The following is a 19722-nucleotide window of genomic DNA, read 5'->3' on the forward strand; positions in this document are numbered from 1 at the left end:
ACTCCCCAGCTAATGTTATTGTCAGACAATCCTGCTGAGTTACCGTGAATAATGTCTCTAGATGTTCCAAATTATAACTTCCGGGCTAGAACTCTGGTTTGAAAATGCATTGTATTATCATGATTGCACATTAATTAGTAAGGAATTGTTTCAATTTGTCTGAAATTGTTTGTTTATCTGTCCCTTCCTTCCTCCCTTCACTGCTGAGAGCCATTTCAGATAAAGGGCAAGGTAAAAAGGATTTAAATAATCACTTGATGGAACTAATAAGCAATGGGAACATAAATAATATTCCTTTGTTAAGTAGGGTTCATGTTTAGGCTTAAGGTACAATGTTCTCTATGGTATATTTTCAAAGGAGTCCCTGTGGATTTTACTCCATTAGTTGTTCCCGACTATAGGGATGATGCTCATCTCCATTTCAAGACTGTTGAGCCAATGCTGTCCAAAGACATTTCCACAATCATGTGGCCAGCATGTCACAGAGCACTGTTATTTTCCCACTGAAGTGGTACCTATTTATCTACTTGCATTTGCATGCTTTTGAACTGCTAGGTTGGCAGGAGCTGAGGCGAGGGTGGGAGCTCAGCCCATAGCGTGATGCTTGGATCTCAAACCTGGGCTGCCGACTTTCCAGACGACAAGCCCAATGTCGTAACCACTGAGGTACTGCCCCAGACCATGGTATATTGTAGAGAAGTTGCATTGTAAATGAATGCCCTTATCCAATAGCGCACAATTTTTGTCACACTGAGGACCAAATTAATTTTGGAGTGCAGATATACTGGATCATCCCCATTCACTGAATTTTTCCTTCATGTTGCAGAATAGAGGTTGGATCACCTGGTGTCCTACTTTCTATCTCTATTCTGCTGCCATACCATAGGGACATAAATGGATTAAATGATTAAAGATACTCCTTCTGGTACTGTCCATGCTAACAGCCTACAATTTTGTGTCCAGGGGGTCTGGAAATGTCTGTGCTGTTTATCTAACTTGATCTTATCCTGTTTTGCCACTGGAACATTCTGATATTTGCTGGTTTATTTATTTATTTATTTATTGTTCACATTTTTATACCGCCCTTCTCCGAGGACTCAGGGCGGTGTACAGCATAGATAAAACACAAATACCAAGAAATTTAAAATACAATATATCATTAAAAAACTAATTCCATAAGCTGAATATTTAAAATAAATGAGTAAAATTATAAAATAGAATAACCCCCTTAAAAACCCCACTAAAAACCCTCGATCAAGTCAATAAACCTTGTGTTCCAGTGGTGGGTTCGGACCGGTTCTATAGAACTGGTAGTAAAACTGGTCGGAGGCTCCGCCCACTGACCCGGATGTCGTTATAGGTGATCTGTGCATGCGGAGAAGCTCAGCGTGCATGCAAGTGAGGGGAGTGCGTGTGCACAATCCCGTTGCGAACCAGTAGTAAAGTAGTAAAGTAGAACCCACCCCTATTGTGTTCTGTTTTTGCTAGCTATACTGAGTGGTTTTATGTTTGCTCTGATTTGTATACTGGTGGTCTTCATTTAACGAGCACTTGTTCAGTGACCATTTCAACTTGTGACGGCATTGAATAGAGGTAGTTATAACTCGTCCTCAAAGTGCCAGCCATCTCGGCAATCTCACTGTCACATGATTACAATTTGTATGCTTAATGAACAACCCAGATTTCTGACTATCACCATGTCCTATGATCACCTGATTGCTACTCTGTTCCCCCCCCCAAATAAGACATCCCTTGATAATAATAATCGGGCTTTTGAGCGCATGGTAATAAGTCCAAACGCTTATTTCAGGGTTCAGAAAAATAAGACATCCCTTGATAATAATAATCGGGCTTTTGAGCGCATGGTAATAAGTCCAAACGCTTATTTCAGGGTTCAGAAAAATATAAGACAGGGTCTTATTTTCGGGGAAACACGTTATTGGTGGCCTTTCCTGCTGGCTTCCCACAAGCAAAGTCAATGGGGAAGCCGGCAGGAAATCAGAAGTCACAGTCTTGGGAGATTCTCACTTAACAACAGTACCTGGGAACTGCCGGAGCTGCCCCCACTAAGGATGCAGTCACATGACAGGGTAATAGAATATTTGGATAATCTTGGGGAATGGGGTGTGTGTGCAGTGGCGGATTTCAAATTTTTTTACTACCGGTTCTCTGGGTGTGGCTTGGTGGGCATGGCATGGCTTGGTGGGTGTGGGTGGGTGTGGCAGGGGAATGATACTGTAAAATCTCCATTCCCACCCCACTCCAGGGGAAGGATACTATAAAATCACAATTCCCTCCCCAATCCAGGGGAAGGTTACTGCAAAATCCCCATTTCCTCCTGATCAGCTGAGACTTGGGAGACAAAGAAGAGATGGGGTGGGGCCAGTCAGAATTTTTACTACCAGTTCTCTGAACTACTCAAAATTTCTGCTACTGGTTCTCCAGAACTGGTCAGAACCTTCTGAAACCCATCTCTGGGTGTGTGTGAGAGAGTGACAAGAAGGATCTGCCATAATGGATCAAGCAATTAAAAACGGCGATAGGAAGGTTGTACTTTCAGACTTTCAAGTTTGTTGTCAGCTCTCACAGATAAACTAGGCAGGAAACATGATTAGATGAACTAATTCTACTTTATTGTAAGGTTATATTAACAGAATCTTGCAAAGGCTCCATTAGAGCGGGTCCTTTCTTAGTTTCTTTCTCTAACCTTTAAGCCACTGGGGGCTCCTACATCTCTTTGATGGTTTCTGAGACAGAATCCCAATTTCCCAATATTATCCACACATTCCATTATCCACACATTGAGGAGCCTCAGTGGCGCAGTGGTTAGAGTGCAGTACTGCAGGCTACTTCTGCTGACTGCCGGCTGACTGCAATTTGGCAGTTCGAATCTCACCAGGCTCAAGGTTGACTCAGACTTCCATCCTTCTGAGGTCAGTAAAATGAGAAGCCAGATTGTTGGGATCAATATGCTGACTTTGTAAACTTTTTAGAGAGGGCTGTAAAGCACTGTGAAGCGGTCTATAACTCTAAGTGCTATTGCTATTCCATTACAGTGTCATCGCTTAGCAATGCAGCTTTCAGTCTCAATCGCTGTTGTTAAGGAATTATCACTTTAGGGATCAACTGGAAGTCTATTGGGTGCAACAGCCTGGAAATTAGCGCTCCTGTCATTTACAAACCACAAATTGAAAGATTACACAGCAAAAGAGGCAGGTCCCCAGAAGAAAGATTCTGAATGCGAGAGAAGGGGGAAATATGAAATTAAGTATCATTACTTTTAATTAATGTCATTAGGAGACTAATCAGTTTTAATGTTCTCTTTTACGTGCAGCCCTGCTCACATATGCAGAGACACCACACAGAGCGGCATCCGGCAAAGGACAACATCCGCAAAGGGATGGCTGCGTCATTGTGATTGAAGCCCTTCGCTTGCAATAAACGGTGAGGAAAACAAAAACCATGGAAGGTGTTGTGTATGATTACGGCGACAATGTCTTGTGATTCCTTTAATTCAGCAGTCCCCAACTTTTCCGGGTCAGTGGACTGGCAGAGGCGGTAGTAGGGAGGGAGGAATTCAGGTGTGAAATTTGACTGGATCGGAGCGGTTTGGGCGAATTGGTAGGGAGGATTTGAATTGGTTTGCCGAACCGGTAAAAATCACCCCTGGTTGGCACCGCCCACTCCCGTCCCTTCGCCCGCTCGCTGCTCACCTCTTCTGGCTGCTCCTCGGCACTTCCGGCAGCTCGCTCGGTCCTTCCGGATGCTCGCCCCACCCACCCAGTCACATGACCACCAAGTCACGCCCACAGAACCGGTAGGGGAAAATTTTGAATTTCACCTCTGGAGGGGATGGTTTTATGCATGCGCATGTGCGCCATTCACAATTATAGCTATGCGTGCATTCACGCACCACTTCTTTGGCCCAGTTCCATATGGGCTGCGGCCCAGCATCGGGCCGCAGGCCAGGGATTGTGGACCCCTGCTTTAATGGACCACGCTTTTTAAAAAGCCTGCGTTATCACAATGTATAAATCAATCTATTTGCATGTATCGAACCGGTGTTTATTATATCTCTGCTGAAGGTTAAGATTTAAGAAAGGGCCATCAAATGTAAAACTAAGAGAGAGAGAAACTGTGACGGGGAAAAAAAACCTGCTGTGGGGCTTAATTATACTTTTTTTGGATGAAACCCAGCATAGTTAAACCTGCTTAATCCTGCTGAGGTCAGTTACTACGATTGCTTGTGCTTACAATCCTGGAAGGCAACCTATCTTTACTTGGGGCAGATTTATACATGACATTCAGCACATTGGTAAATTTCTCTCTTATGTTATTTGTATGCATGTGTGGCGGTTAGGAATGGAAGATAGGGGTTAAATGAGACACGGTTGCAGATGAAAGCCTTTCAAATAGTGACTACTTTACATTTATACCTGACATGGAGAATGCAGAATAACCGACTGCATGCCTTCCACGTTTATTTTTCTTCTTGCTGGCGCTACTATCTTATGTACTGTGACCTTCCTTTCGGCTTTTCGACAGTGCTTTTAATCTATGTTAATCATTTCTGCTCAAGATTCCCGAAATCTTCTGCACCTGACAAGAATAGAGCTGATCTCCCCTATAGTTCTCACATCCCTGCTTTTAAAAGGAAAATGCATGCAGGTAGCCCTCAGATTATGACCTAGTAATTACCGTCGTAATTCACGTTGGTTGTAAAGCAGGTTACCCTGTGATCAGGCCTGATTTTACAACTTTGTTTTCGGGATTGTTAAGCAAATGCAGTGGTCCTGAAGCGAATCCATTGTTCATTATGGGTCTTCTTCGTTGTGGGTTTTTTGCCAGAAACTGGAAGTAAATCGTGTCCAGCAAAACTATTATAAATCTTATTTAGGATAGAAAATGGAATAGAATAGAACAGAAAATAGAAAATAGAATAGAATATGCTCATAACGTAAGAGTTGGAAGGGACCCTGGATGTCTTCTAGTCCAACCACCTACTCAAGTAGGATAGGGTAGGGTAGGGTAGGGTAGAATAGAATAGAATAGAATAGAATAGAATAGAATAGAATAGAATAGAATAGAATAGAATAGCAGAGTTTGAAGGGACCTTGTAGGTCATCTAGTCCAACCCCCTCGCCCAAGCAGGAGACCCTATCATTTCTGACAAGTGGCTGTCCAGTCTCTTCTTGAAAGGTTCCAATGATGAAGCTCCCACAACATCTGAAGGCAGGCTCTTCCATTGGTTGATTGTTCTCAGTGTCAGAAAATTTCTCCTGATTTCCAGGTTGAATCTCTCCTTGTTCAGTTTCTATCCATTATTCCTTGTCTGGCCTTCGGGTGCTTTGGAAAACAAGTTGACACCCACCCACCCCTTTTCTCTGTAACAGCCCCTCAAATATTGGAAGACTGCTATCATGTCTGCCCTGATCCTTCTCTTCACTAGATGAGCCATGTATTCGTAATCAGTAATCACATAACCATGGGGCACTGCAATGAGGCCAGTTGCTGAATGCCCAAAATACAATCATGTGACTTTGGAATGGGGGCAACATCAGAACTTTGAAGCCAGATCGTGAGTCCCTTTTGGGAATCCATGAAACAGTCACTAAGTGAACAATTGTGAAGCAAGGATTATCTTTACCACGCATGGTGAAGATTGGAATGGGGGATTGCAAGTCAGCAGGGATCCATCAAGGATGATCTGAACTTTAGTCCAGCTCTACTAAAATAAAAACACATTTTCCCTTTTGTATTAAATACTGCTGGCTTCCCTGCAGTTACTATTAAAGGAAGGACCAGATAATTACTGAATTATTTCTGCAGGGAAGCTCCGATAATATATACATCTCTCACACACATTAATATTTATTGTTATTATCGATTCTTATTGATCCTTTACATCCAAGTCCAGTAATGAATACAAGTCGCTGTAGAAAGTTAGCACCCACCCCTCTCCTAGGAGAAGGAAATATTTTGAGAAATATTAAAAAGGCAGAATATTATATTTCCCTGGATGAGAAATGGAGAAACATGTTTTTTTAGAGGCAGGAAGCAGACTCACTCTTAGTAGCCCCCACCTTTCTGAATAACCCTCAGCAGATGTCCGCACTTAAGAGATAAAGAGATAGCTAGCTCTATTCATAAGCAAATTCCCTGCAGCAAGGGCTGAACAAAGGTAGGGTTAGCCCTCAGCCACAATAGGAATTGCCCAACAAGCCCCTTCACTGCATCAGCAGACCAAACTTCAACCAAACGTAGCTGTTGTGTCTTGCCCGCCCTCAGAGCAAACTCCTAGGATTTGTACATGGCCCCGTGGGAATCTGACAATCTGAATCTGACAACAGCCAATAGAATACATGTACTTGCACAGGAACAGGAAGATCAAGTGCAAAGCCCAAGAGAAGGTATAAATACCCGCCCCCTCTCAACTCCATGTGGTCAGCTGCCCAGAACCCATGTGCTTGGTGGTTCTGCTTCATTAAACCATCTTTCCAATCAGCCTCCATGTTTCCAGTGTCTTTCTCCGGGCTTGGAATTGAACCAGATAGATATTTCTTCCAACAATAGACTGACTGCCAGACACTTTAGTTAGATACAGACTGAGAAAAATATTTCTTATCCTTTATTAATATGAACCATTTGAGTCGCTTTCTTCTCTGCCAATAGCCACATTTTGCCAGGATTCTGTTGTCCAGAGTCATTCATCTGCCCCCCCCCACCCCATGGTGGACAGGGGGATGGATGCAGAGTGGACTCACCTGAACTCAAGCTGTTCAATTGGGACCAACATGATTGGAATTTAAAACTGACCCTCTTTCCAATCAGTCTTCAGTCTCCATTTTGCCTCCAGTGCTCTTCTCCCAGCTTGGAATTGGACCTGGATATTTCTTCCAACATTACTTTACATAAAGACAAGAATAAGAACACACCTCTATAGGCATAAAGAGAGTTGAGGTCCAATATGTCTAATAACATCAAGCTGAAGAAACTTAAGCGAGAAGGAAAAACACTGAAAAGTTGGTCTATATTCAAATTAATCTACTGGGGTCACGTATCGGCAGATTTCGGTTTCTCAGAAGAAAAACATCCAAAAATATTTGCGGAGATAACAATTACATAGGCAAAATTGTTGGAAGAAATATCCTTCTGGGCTCAGTTCCAAGTGGTGGAAAAAGACACTGGATTCATAGAAGTTGTTTCGAAAGAAGGTTTATTGATGAATGGGATCACATGCCTTGGAGATCTTGGGCAAAAAGAGATAAGAGATGCTGAGAGTCCCTGGGTTTTATACCCTCTTGGGGCACAGGAAGAGGATCCTGATTGGTTGCTGTCATGGTCATAGCTAGCTTTGTAGGTTGCCTGTGTGTTAAGTTTGGTTGAATGCAATGAAGGACAATTAAATGGCTCTGCCTGAAGGAGGTGGATCTTTCTTATGTAGCATGGACTGGCTCAGGTCTTAATGGCTCGTTAAAAAAGGTGGGTGGGGGCTGAGTTTCTGCCTTCCCTTTAGGGGAAATATTCTGCCCTTTTAATATTTCATAACATATTTCATTTTCTAGGAGAGGGGTAGGTGTTAACTTTCTACAAAATTAAGGTTGACTAACTGAAGGTAAGTTAGTGGTAAGACAGAAGTAACTATAGAGGAAATTGGTTAAACATAATTTGCATTTTTCAATTGATAAAGGCATTTGTAATCTTAAATTAGTAAAGGTAAAGGTCCCCCTTGCAATATGTGCTAGTCGTTCCTGACTCTAGGGGGCCATTTCAAAGCCGAAGAGCCAACGCTGTCCGAAGACGCCTCTGTAGTCATGTGGCCGGCATGACTGAACACCAAAGGCGCACGGAACGCTGTTACCTTCCCACCAAAGGTGGTCCCTATTTTTCTACTTGAATTTTTTACGTGTTTTCGAACTGCTAGGTTGGCAGAAGCTGGGACAAGTAACAGGAGCTCACCCCATTACAGGGCACTAGGGATTCGAACCGCTGAACTGCCGACCTTTCGATCGACAACTTCAATGTCTTAGCCATTGAGCCACCGTGTCCCTAATCTTAAATTAACATAGTACAACTCTTACAAATATTACGTCCAAATGTCTTTTACTTCCCCATGAACAACATAGCTTGTCTTGCTTTTTTCTCTGGGAGGATATATATAGGTATATAGTAATTTGTATTCTGGAACATTGTCTTGAACCACCTTGTGCCAAACCGTAGTTTATTGAATAATTTAGGTTTCATTATGGTTGTAAGTCATCTACTCCTTGTAGCCTGCGTTTCTTTCAAAGAGATACAGAGATATTTGGTTTGAGCATGGAACTGCTTTCATGCTCTAAATCTCTGTAAGAAATCCTGTACTGTGTTAAAAACATACAGCCAGAAGTTCTGCTAAAAGTCCAAGTGGATTAAATTTTCTAACTCCACGAACGCCTCGCAATCAGTTTTACGTAATTGGTTTTCTTGGGGAACTTACATACCGATAGAATCTAATGTGAGACGGATTTTCTATTACTTTACAAGTAATAAGTCTGCACTCTGACTGCGCTATTTCTATATTCAGATTTTTATGCAGGGCTGAGCAGTAAGGAAGGGAGGAATCTTATTTTAACTAAAACCTAAGATGAACTGCCTTGCATTCAATTTGGGTACCAGGTATTTATGGGAGAAAGCAAGACGCCTTTTGAGGTTTTCAGACTCCTTCATTAAGAAAAAATACTAAGCCAAATTAGCAAGAGAAAATAGCAGCTGGGAAACTAATGCCCATAGTTTATAACCATCCTAAGATAAATTTTAGAAGGCGTTTTTGATACACTTTTGGGCTAGGTAATTAGATTATCCAGATACATCTGGGGCTATTTGGAAATGAAGGCAAGAAAGGGAGGAGGGAAGGAAATGGATTTTTTCCATTATGAGGGGATATAAAAATCTAGTTCTATTGAAGAGCCTAATCATATACAATACAACTCCTTTAGAAAGCAAGGAAAGAAGAGAAAATGTGTTATTTTACTGTAGTGCAGCGCAGAGGTCTCACTTTTACAGCCCGCAGAGTTATTTTCTGCAACCCACTGTAATCTTTTGCAGGCCCGGAGACGCAAAATGCCTGGCCCAAAATGCCTAGGTCAAAGTGCTTGAAGCCACTATGAACAACGAATGATCGAGTGGTAGAGCATGGTAGTGTTGGGAGAAATATCCATCTCGTTCAGTTCCAAGCTGGGAGAAAGACACTGGAAACAATGGAAGCTGATTGGAAAGATGGTTTAATGATGAAGCAGAACCACATGGGTTTGAGGTCCCGGGCAGCTGAACACATGGAGTTGAGAGTGAGAGGGTATTGATACTTTCTCTTGGGCTTTGCACTTCAGCTTCCTGTTCCTGTGCAAGAACATGTATTCTATTGGCTGTTGTAGGGTTCATAGCTGGCTCTGTAGGTTGTCTGAGCTCCCAGTTTTGGTTGAAGTTTGGAGGGTGTGGTGCAACTGAGATGAGCTTGTGTTCTGAAAGGGTGTTGGGCAATTCCTATTATGGCTGAGGGCTAATCCTTCCTTTGTTCAGCCCTTGCTGCAGGGAGTAATGGATTACCAAATCTACATTTCTAAAAGCTGGCCTCAGCTTAGTATGCGTTTGGGGCAAGGAGCTGGAGTTCTGAGTTTCTGTCTCCTTTAGGATTTATATTATTTCTCTTCTAGGGGAAATATTTTATCCCGCCGTTTTAATAATTCTCAAAATATTTTATTCTTCTAGGAGAAGGGTGGGTGGTAACTTTCTACAGTGGCTTAATGTACCAGAAGGAAGGGAGGGAGGGAGGGAGGGAGGGAGGGAGGAAGGAAGGAAGGAAGGAAGAAAAGAAAGAAAGAAAGAAAGAAAGAAAGGAAGGAAGGAAGGAAGGAAGGAAGGAAGGAAGGAAGGAAGGAAGGAAGGAAGGAAGGAAGGAAGGAAGGGAAGGGATGGGATGGGATGGAATAGGAATAGGAATAGGAATAGGAATAGGAATAGGAATAGGAATAGGAATAGGAATAGGAATAGGAATAGGAATAGGAATAGGAATAGGAATAGGAATAGGAATAGAATAGAATAGAATTTTTATTGGCCAAGTGTGATTTGACATACAAGGAATTTGTCTTTGGCGCATATGCTCTCAGTGTACATAAAAGAAAAGATACGTTCATCAAGGTACAACACTTACAACACTTAATGATAGTCATAAGGTACAAATAAGCAATCAGAAAACAATCAATATCAGTATAAATCGTAAGGATACAAGCAACAAAGTTACGGTCATACAGTCATAAGTGGAAGGAGATGGGTGATAGGAACGATGAGAAGATTAATAGTAGTGCAGATTTAGTCAATAGTTTGACAGTGTTGAGGGAATTATTTGTTTAGCAGAGTGATGGCGTTCGGGGAAAAACCAAACAGGTAAGGCCTGGGGGAATGTTGTCCATGGGGTTGTGATGGATAGGACACAACTTTGCAACTAACAACAACAACAAGCCTCTTCTAGGGATTTGATTGTCTCAGAAAAGGAGGTCTATAGCATCTAACAGAAAATCTGCTTAAAATTGTTCCTATAGCATTGACCTGCAGGGTAATTATGATTACGTAATGTTGGTGAAATGCACTAAAAGCTGTTAGCTTTCATTCACACCTGTCGTGGGTTTTCTAGCTGTCACTCTTCTTAGGAAGAAGAGATACGGGAAAGGCTTCTATATATTTCAAAGCTGACGTGAGGATGCTCTATCAACCTCTTACTTTTAGATCTCCTTTACCGCAGGTGCATACAAAAATACATTAGCTAATCAAATATAAGCAGCCTTAGTTCTGCTTTACTCAAAGGTTTTACTCATTACAGCCAGAACTCCCTTGCTGCTTTCCCTGTGATTTTTTTTTTAAAGGATCGGTTTGCTTCATTATTTCTGCAAATACAATCAAAGAAAAATCATGCTGCATAGGAGGGCTATGAACTCTTTGTAAGGCTATGACCCTATAGAGAGGGAGAGAGGGAGGGAGGGAGGGAGGGAAGAAAGAAGGAAGGAAGGAAGGAAGGAAGGAAGGAAGGAAGGAAGTGTTGGAAGAAATATCCATCTGGGTTCAGTTCCAAGTGGGGACAAAGACACTGGAAACATGGAGGCTGCTTGGAAAGATGGTTTAATGGTGGTCAGGATCCCATGGCTTGAGTTCCTGAACAGAAAAGGGCCGAGATCCTGTGTGCTCCCTGGCTTTATGCTTTTTCTGAGCTTTGAACTTTCTGGGGCACAGGAAGAGTATCCTGATTGGTTGTCAAACTCCCAGGTGGTCTAGGGGTCTTAGTTAACATTGTAGGTTGTCCCTCAAGCTTGCCTGAGCCTTGCCATGTGGTGAGTTTCTGTTCTATTGTGTTGCAAATGATGGTCCATTGACAAAGGTGGGGGGATTGAGTGAGCTTGGCTGAGGCTTTAATGGCCCATTGACAAAGGTGGCGGGGAGTCAGGAAGCTGCTTTGTCTTTAAAACATGTTTCTCCATTTCTCATCCAGGGAAATATATTCTGCCTTTTAAATATTTTCTAAAATATTTCATTCTTCTAGGAGGGGGGTGGGTGCTAAATTCCTACAGAAGGAAGGAAGGAATAAGAGGAGAGGAGAGGAAGGAACAGGAGTGGAAGGGAAGGAAGGAAGAAAGGAAGGAAGGAAAGGGAAGGAACAGGAGGAATGGAGAGGAAGGAAAGGAAGGAAGGAAGGAAGGAACAGGGGGAATGGAGAGGAAGGAACAGAAGGAAGGAAGGAAGGAAGGAAGGAAGGGGAAGGAATAGGAGGAGAAGAGAGGAAGGGACAGGAGGGGAAGGAAGGAAGGAAGGAAGGAACAGAAGGAGAGGAAGGAAGGAAGGAAGGAAGGAAGGAAGGAAGGAAGGAAGGAAGGAAGGAAGGAAGGAAGGAAGATTTAATTTATCTGCAGCAATGTCTGATGGGGAAATCAAAATCAAAACCAAGAAGATGCTGGATGGAGTTCACAATGCAACTTTTTATATGTGTATTCGCATACAATTTTTGTTTTTCACCTCAGGAAGTGAAATGAAATGAAAGCAGAGCCACCTTCAGATCTTGGGAGAAAAAATGGGACATAAATCTAACAACTGAACAAATGCATTTAATCTGTAAAGAAGGTTGCAGCTACTTATTTACTTATTTTTCTTCTTTTTAAGTGGGATGAGGGTGATGGAATTTTGGTGGTTCCAGCCAGTGGTGAAATCTAAAAATTGTTGCTACCGGTTCTATGGGCATGGCTTGGTGGACGCCGACCTTGGAAGGCAAGTGGACATGGGGAACCCCCAGGAAGGCAGCGTAGAAGATAGGCAAGCATGTCAGAGCTGCGGGGAAGGGAGCTAGCCGCCTACTCCCTTCCCCCCAGCCCCGACATGCCTGCCTTTGCAAGCTGGCCACTGGGACGCCGGGATGGCAGCATGGAAGGCAGGCAAGCATGGCAGGGCTGCGGGGAGGGGAGTAGGCTGCTAGCTCCCTTCCCCGCAGGCCTGAGATGCTTACCTGCCTTCCACGTGGCTGTTGTGTCTCGCCCACTTTCACCGCAGCCGGGGCCTTCTTATCTGCTTCCGAACGCTGAGGAATGTCCTAGTATGCCTCCTGGCTCCAGCCCTGGCTCCATGCCTAGACAGACTGAGGAGGAAGAAGTACCTCCAGCCCCCAGCTCTGGCTCCATGCCCAGGCAAACGGAGCAACTAGACCCCTCCCCCACAGCATGTGAGCCTGAGGGAGGTCAATTACCAACAGCTGCAGACTGGAGTGACCCTTGCTTCAGAAGAATTGATAGGCGGCGTTGTCAAAACGAAGGGAGGGGCAGGTCTGGATAAGTGCTGAGTCATGGAGCCACACCCCATGGCCTATATAAAGGATCTGCTTTCTGGCATTCTCTGAGTCAGGCAAAGTCTAACATATCTTGCTGAAGTCACTTTCTGGTCTCCTGCCTGCCTTGAGAACTTTGCTAGGACTTTGGCAGAGCTGCAGAGGCACGCCTGATTCGGATTTCCCTGACCCGGTTGTCAGCGGAGGAGTGGGACACGACAGTGGCCTTCCGCTTGCCTGCCTCTGCAAGCTGGCCATGGGGATGCTGGGAAGACCGTGTGGAAGGCAGGGAAGTATGGCAGGACTGCGGGTTGCGGACAGGTTCAGGGGCGTGGCCAGCCAGCGATTGCGACTGGTTTGGCGAACCTACCCCAATATCCTCTACTGGTTCATCCGAACCAGGCCGAACCAGTAGCATTTCACCCCTGGTTCCAGCCATGAAAATGGCTGGAAGCAAGGTAGTAATGAAATCCTTGTTCTTTGCATGCTCCTGTTAGTCATTCGGAAGAAATACTGATTGATTCATGATGCTTTCTGTGCATTGCCAATATTTTGAGATCTACAAAAATGAAGAAAACCATAAGTCGAGTTAGTGCTTCACAAAGAAGTAGAGAATGGGAAGGTCAAGATGAGGAAACATTTTCCATTAAATTGACACAGAAGAATGTTAACCTTTACAGAAAAGAGGGTAGAAACTAGACCAGTGATGGCTAACCTTTTCCGGACCGAGTGCCCAAAGCACGAGGACGTGCCAAAACCCCCAAAATTCAATGCACACACGGTCCGCAAGCATGTGCCCCACATCCCGCGCATGCACACATGGCTCCTCCGCACAGGTCCTGCCCCTTGAACATGCCCATGTGAACCCATCTCACGCGCCCTGGGCCACCCCTGCAGATACACGAGCAGCCCCCCTACATGCACAGCAGAGACGTGAAGACCAGCCGGCCGGTGGGAGGTGCACGCACAGGCTTCGCAGAGCTAAACTGGGGTGACGGATCACGTGCCATCGAGGAGGGCGCTGCGTGCCACCTCTGGCACGCATGCCAGACGTTCGCCATCGCAGAACTAGACACTCAACATTTTAGCAGCCTGCTGTAGACAACATAGGCATCTGTTATTTAATTTTGGATGTTGCGTTAGCAGTTTTCAAAATGCAAGACATTCAATTAAAGCCAGGTGTCCTCCAAAACAGCTTTCTCCTTTCATGAACACCTCCATGTTTGGTAATTATCGATAAAATTGTGGGAAAAGCAAGCTGTAGAGGGAGTCTTTGGTTTATGAGGACTGAATTGGGCCTGGCAATTACGGTTGTAATGTGGGTTGTGACAGTTGTAATGACTATTATGTGACGGACTCAGTTTTATTACCGTCTTTGCCGAGGCTTTTAAGCGAATACCATGGTTGTTATGTAAACCCATTGTTCACCATGGGCCACTTTTTGCAAGAAACTGGAAATAAACACTGGATTTGTTGTGACTCCAGCCCCCGAACCTGGCTCCATGCCCGAAAATGACTCCAAGAGTGAGGGGGAAGGGCTGGTAAGGCTTATCTCGGGAGCACCGATTCCTTTGGCCTGGCTCCAGGAGCCAGAACCAGACCAGTCGGAGGATGTAATGAGGCCGTCATCCCCTGATTCCTCCCTTCCCCAGGCTACGCATTCAGACCCAGCTGATAATAATAATAATAATAATAATCAAGCTTGGATCGACCTGCGCTTCAGAAGATTAGAGAGGCGGCGTCATCAAAGGGAAGGATATATAAGGAGCTTTGGGACTGCTCTCATTCCACGGGAAGCAAAAATTAGCTGAACCGTTTCAAAGAGAGCTGAAAGTCTTGCTCCATGAATCATTTGTTTGAACTTTGGCAGGCAGCTGCGATTTTCTGCCAGGACTGATAAGAGCCGTGAATCCACTGGCTGAAGGCCAGCTCGTTGATCCGAAGTGGGGAAGGAGACAGAACAGGATTCCTGCAAAAGTGTTGTAAATTTTAGTCACCTGATCGTGGGACACAGCAAACAGCAGTACATGCAGGTTGGTTGCTAAGCAACCAAAATGCGATAACTGCAGGGAAGGGGGAGTGTCGGAACTTCAGAACCAGATCGTAAGTAGCTTTTGGGGGGGGGGGCTCTGTTGGAACTTTGAGTGGTCACTAAGCAACCAGTTGTAAGTTGAGGACAACTTGTATTAAGCTTTTGCTTCCCTTGTTTGCTTGCTCCCTTCAGATGTTAGAGGACATTGCCCCAACATCTAATAGCAATAGCACTTAGTCTTATGTTCCGCTTCACTGTGCTTTTACAGCCCTTGCTAAATAGTTTACAGAGTCAGCCTATTGCCTCCAACAATCTGGGTCCTCATTTTACCCACCTCGGAAGGATGGAAGGCTGAGTCAACCCTGAGCTGGTCAGGATCAAACCCTCCCTCCCTCCCTCTCAATAGCACTCAGACTTATATACCGCTTCACAGTGCTTTACAGCCCTCTCTAAGTGGTTTAGCGAGTCAGCCTATTGCCCCCAACAATCTGGGTCATTTTACCCACCTTGGAAGGATGGAAGGCTGAGTTCAGCCCTAAGCCTGGTGAGATTCGAACTGTCAAATTGCAGTCAGCCAGCACTTGGCAGAAGTAGCTTGCAGTACTGCATTCTAACTGCTGCGCCACTCTTATACATGGATGGAAAACACCACTTCATAGTCTTACGGAGATTCTCAATCATCCAGGTTCTGGTTGTCCCAAAGGTGCTTTTCCAAAAGATAACTGGATTTTTTTTCTTTTGCTTCTTACCTAAGACGCATCCTCAGTTCTAAAGAACTTTTTCCAAAGGGAAAAAACCAAGAAAGTCCAGGTGCCTTTTGAAAAAGCACTTTTGGGAAACGGCGTGGTTGATGTGTGGAGAGAGGTTAAAGGAATTGAGAGAGTATACACTTTTTTTTCCAAGATATATAATACATATTCTAGAATTGATTATATTTTTATTTCTAAAGATTTGTTGAATAATGTGGATAAGGTGGATGTGGGAATTTTTAAAGACTCTGATCATGCAGAAGTTATGGTGGACTTAGATTTTAATTTTGAGAAAAAAAGAAGCTATTGGAGATATGACGAGAAATTGTATAAAAATGAAAAGGATAAAAAATGGATACTTAAAAAATTGGAGGAAAGTTGGAGATTAAATGATAACGGGGAGGTTAAATTTGAAATTGTTTGGGATGCGATGAAAGCGGTGTTTAGAGGGGAGAGTATCAAACTATCAAGTAGGAAATATAAAAATTATAAAATTAAAATGGAAAGAGATAAAAATCAGATTAAAGAATTGGAAAATCAATTTTTGCTTACTAAAGAAAAAAAATTCTTCAGGAGCTTAATATGTTAAGAAATAAAATGATAGAAGAAGATACAGAGTTAGTAAAAGAAATTTGAGATTTTAAATAGGAATTTTTGAATTTAGTAATAGAAATTCTAAATTATTGGCAAAGATGGCGAAGATAAAAGAGAGAAGAGAGAAATTGGAGTTTTGATAGATGATAGAGGTATAAGATGTTATAAAAAATTAGAGAAATGTGAAGTGGTTAGAAACTTTTTTCAGAATCTATATTCAAAGAAACCTATTAATCGGGGAAAATTGGAAAGCTATTTACAAAAGTATGTGGTGAAAATTGATTAAACCTATAAGAAATTGATGGAAGAAGATATAACACAAGATGAGATTAATGGAATAATACAAAAATTAAAATTAGGGAAAGCTCCAGGTGAGGATGGATTACCTGTTGAGTTTTATAAAGAATTTAAAGAATTAATAATACCAAGATTGCAAAAATTATTCAATGGAATATTACATGGTGGGGAAGTACCTTCGTCATGGAACAGAACGGTGATATCCTTAATTCCTAAACCAGATAAAGATTTAGAAAGGATTGAGTCCTATCGCCCATTTCTTTAATTAATCAGGATGCAAAGATATTTACTGCTATTATAAGTAATAGATTAAATAGATTTATAGATAGATATATAAGTTATAATCAAGTAGGTTTTGTGAAGGGTAGATACATGAGTGATATTGTTAGAAGAGTATTAAATATTATAGATGTAGCTGAATATAATGGTGATAAAATTGGTATAGTATCATTGGATATTTTTAAAGCTTTTGATTCTGTACAATGGGAAACTATTAAAGTAATTGTGGAGGCTTTAGGCTTTGGTAATAAGTTTATACATGTTATTTCAAAATTGTACCAAAAGAGCAGTGCAAGAGTGAAGGTGAATGGAATATTAACTGAAGAGATAAAATTAGAAGCTGGTACGAGACAAGGATGTCCCTGTCCCCAACATTATTTTTATTGGCTATGGAAATATTGACAAAATGATAGAAAAGATGAAGAATTAGAAGGATATAAGGGTATAAGATAAATTTGTATGGATGATACTTTAATTATTTTGAAAAATGTAGAGAAAGATTTGAAAAGATATATAAGCATTTGATAGAATTTGAGGAAATGACAGGATTGAAAGTAAATTGGTCAAAGTCAGAATTATTGATGGATAGTAATGGTAATGAGTCTGAGAATATGCAAGAGCAATTTGGGATAAGGATTAAAAACACATTGAAATATTTGGGTATAGTGCTTTCACTTAAGGTTAAAGAATTGAAAAAATTTAATTATGATGTGGTGATTAACGAAATTGAGAAGAAGATAGATAAATATAAAATTTTAAAGTTGTCTTGGTTTGGCAGAATTGCAATGTGTAAGATGATGTTGCTGCCCAAGTTCAACTTTTTATTCGAGATGCTACCACTAAATTTGACAGAGAAAGATATTGAAGGATATCAGAAAAAACTGGATAAATTTTGTAATGGTGGTAAAAGACCTAGATTAGTGAAGAAAATGTGGTATCAAAGTCAAAAGGAAGGTGGATTAGGAATCCCCAAATTATTTAATTATTACTGTGCGTATGGTATCCGGATAGTGGTAAAAATATTTAAAGGTGAAGATAGCTATTGGAGAGACTTAGAGTTAAGGGATATAGAAATTTGGATCAAGGTGGTTTTAGATAAAGCATATTCAAAATGTGTAAGTAGAACTTTTTGGTTAAAGGGATTAAGTAAAATGTGGAATAAATTTGTTAAAATTCTAATTCCGGATATAATCTTTTTGGGGGAGACAATTGGAATTTGGCCGATTAAAAATAATATAAAACGTAATGAAGTGATTAAAGAGGAAAATATAGAAATTATTAGAGATTGGATAAAAGTTATGGGAAATGAAAGGAGGAATAAAGAAATTATTGAAAAATTAGGGTTAAATTGGTTTGAAAAATACAGATAGAAAATGGACAAAAAACTAAAGGAAAATTATTCGATAAATAGATGTGAAACTGAATTTGAATATTTAGTATCTCGGATTATGAAAGATGAAATTGGGCTAAAGGGACTCGTTAGTAGGGTTTATAAGATTATAAATTCTGATGAAAAATTACAAAGAGTGATGAGGACAAATTGGGAAAAAGATCTTAATATTGAAATACCAGAGTCAGATTGGAATGTGAATTGGAAGAGTAGAATTATGAGAACTTTATCTATAAGGATTAAAGAGCACAATTATAAAGTTGTTTGAAATGGTATTTGACTCCAGTAAGATTGTCACAAATGGATAAAAAATTAGTAAAAATGTTGGAGATGTGAGATGGAATTGGGGACTTATGAACATATGTGGTATAATTGTGATAAGGTTAAAAGTTTTGGCAACAATTGGAGAAAATGATATTTGAAATGATGGGGAAAGTAATAACATTGAGAGTGGAAACTATATTATTGTTGGTAATTAAGGAAATAGAATTAACAAAATATGAAAAAGAATTGATTAGAATTATGATTATAATAGGTAGAATTATAATAGCTAGATATTGGAAACTAGATGTGATTTTTAGAATAGAAGAGTGGAATTCTGAAATGTGGAAATTAGCTTTAAATGATAAAATGACATGTGATATTAAAATTAGAAGTGGTGTGTATAAAGAAGATATTTTCTGGAAGACTTGGAAACCATTTGTGGACTTTGCGCTTGGAACATTGGACGCTTCAGTACCTGTACCTCGAGAACGTGGATTTTGGCAATCATGAGGATATATCCGAAGACCCAAATCTTCCTTTTATGTATAGCACAAGGGTGTAATAATGTATTTTCTTTTTGTTTGTTTGTTGTAAAAAAAGTAATAAAAAAAGTTTAAAAAAAAAAATTAAAAAAAAATGAAAAAGCACTTTTGGAAAGGAATGGGGCAACCAATTCACTGCAGCCAACTCGCCATGGTCAACTCGCTGGGGCTAACTTAGCACCGCCAACTCACAATGGCCAACTTGCGGCAGGACAACTTGCCATGGCCAAGTCACTGTGGGACCATTCACTGCAGGATATTTAAATATTTAAAAATTTAAAAATGCATTTTAATGTTTATCATTCACATTTCATTTTGTCCCTCCTTTTGCACCCTTTCTTTAATGATTCTATTCCACCATTTCTTCGATATTAATGCAACTCTTGCCCTGATGTGAGTTGTCCCGCAGTGACTTGGCCACGAGTTGGCCATGCTGAGTTGTCCTAGACTGGTACTAGCGAACCTTTTCGGCACCGAGTGCCGAAACGGGAGCACGTGCGTGCATGCCATAAACTGGAAGAGCAGCTGCCCGGCGCGCATGCGTGCGCCAGGAAGATGATCTTCCGATTTCCGGCGTGCTGGTCTTCATGCGCGCGTGCATGCCAGAAACTGGAAAACCAGGTGGCTGGTGTGCATGCGTGTGCCGGAAACCAAGACCATCTTCCCGGTGTGCACATGCGCTCTGGGTGGCTGCTGTTCCAGTTTCTGGCACTCCCGTGCATGGAGACCAGCTACCTGGT

At 41.8% G+C, this 19722-nt stretch overlaps 1 protein-coding gene across 8 annotated transcripts in view; it reads right to left on the bottom strand.

Moving 5' to 3' along the window:
* Window positions 1-19722, bottom strand: part of CMTR2 (cap methyltransferase 2) — a 154594-nt gene that overhangs the window by 119768 nt on the left and 15104 nt on the right. The gene's annotated exons all lie outside the window — the stretch shown is intronic.

The sequence above is a fragment of the Ahaetulla prasina genome, chromosome 5 (genome assembly GCF_028640845.1).
Source record: "Ahaetulla prasina isolate Xishuangbanna chromosome 5, ASM2864084v1, whole genome shotgun sequence".
In the NCBI taxonomy this organism is placed as follows: Eukaryota; Metazoa; Chordata; class Lepidosauria; order Squamata; family Colubridae; genus Ahaetulla; species Ahaetulla prasina.